The sequence below is a fragment of the Apium graveolens genome, chromosome 3 (genome assembly GCF_009905375.1).
Source record: "Apium graveolens cultivar Ventura chromosome 3, ASM990537v1, whole genome shotgun sequence".
NCBI classification, from domain to species: domain Eukaryota; kingdom Viridiplantae; phylum Streptophyta; class Magnoliopsida; order Apiales; family Apiaceae; genus Apium; species Apium graveolens.
The window spans coordinates 4785195-4786737 of NC_133649.1; positions in this window are offsets into that span (position 1 = coordinate 4785195).

A 1543-nucleotide genomic window follows, 5' to 3' on the forward strand; every position below is an offset into this window, starting at 1 on the left:
AAAGGTTAATATGATAACTTTCATCAGAGGAGTTGATCAAGGAATTGAGAAGCTAGAATAGAGGTTAGTTTCCCCAGTTTGTTACAGAGGTATTGTGTGCAATGTCTTTTCAACCAGAATTATTGAAGAAGATAAGAAGATGTCAGGAGGAAGTAATGAGCCATGAACGAGACAGTTTGACAGGAGAAGAGATAGGGAGTCAAAAGCATGATAAAGGGATATTAAGATTTTCTTCCAGAATATGGATACCAACGTAGCCGAGCTGAAAGATGAAATCTTGAGCGCTCACAACTCCAATATTCTATTCATCCCGGAAGTACGAAGATGTACCGAGATTTAAGAAAACTATTGGTGGCCAAGCTGAAGAAGGAAATTGCAGAATGGGTAAGTAAGTGTTACACTTGCCAGCGAGTCAAAGTGGAACATCAAAGGCCCAGTGGACTGATACAACCATTGGACATTTCAGAATGGAAGTGGGAGCATATCGCGATGGATTCGTAGTTGGATTACCGAGGACCAGGGTGAATCATGATGCTATTGGTTATTATCGAAGATTAACGAAGTCAGCGCATTTTCCTATCAAAGAAAGATTCTCAATGGATAAATTGGTTCGATTTATCTTAAGGAAATTGTGACACGACATGGAGTTCCAGTATCCATAGTTTCAGATAGAGATCCTCGATTAATTCAAGATTTTGGAGAAGTTTTCAAGATTGTCTCAGAACAAGCTGAATATGAGTACCGCGTATCATCCGCAGACGGATGGTCAAAGTGAAAGGACGATTCAGACTATTGAAGATATGTTAAGGGTATGTGCGCTAGATTTTGAAGGAAGTGGGACGAGCATTTGCCATTAGTTGAATTTTCCTACAACACAGTTATCATGCCAGCATTGGAATGCCGCCTTACGAAGCCTTGTACGGGAGAAGATGCAGATCTCCAATATGTTGGGAAGAAGTTGGTGAGAGAAAGATTTTAGGCCCAGAATGATCCAGCAGACGAAGGAGAAAATAGAACTCATTCGGAAAAGATTAATAACAGCTCAAGATCGTCAACGTAAATATGCTGATCCAACCTGAAAAGATATGGAATTTGAAATTGGAGAAGCAGTGTTATTGAAGGTTTCTCCTTGAAGGGTTTATCAAGATTTGGAAAGAAAGGAAAGCTAAGTCCACGTTATGTTGGCCCTTTTGAGATTTTGAGGCGTGTGGGAAAAGTTGCGTACGAATTAGCGTTACCACCTCACATGCAGCATATTCACAATGTGTTCCATGTGTTAATGTTGAAGCGTTATTTGCCTGATTCGAACCATGTGATAGAATACGAGCCAATCGAGATCCATCCAGATTTATCTTTTGTAGAGCAACCAGTGCAGATTTTAGATAAGAAAGAAAGAGTACTTAGGAATAAGTCTGTATCTTTAGTGCGAGTCTTGTGGAGGAATCCCAAGGTTGAAGAGTCGACTTGGGAATTGGGAAAGCGAAAATGCGATCCAAGTATCCTTATTTATTTCCTAGGCTGATTCTGAGGAAAGAATCCTGTT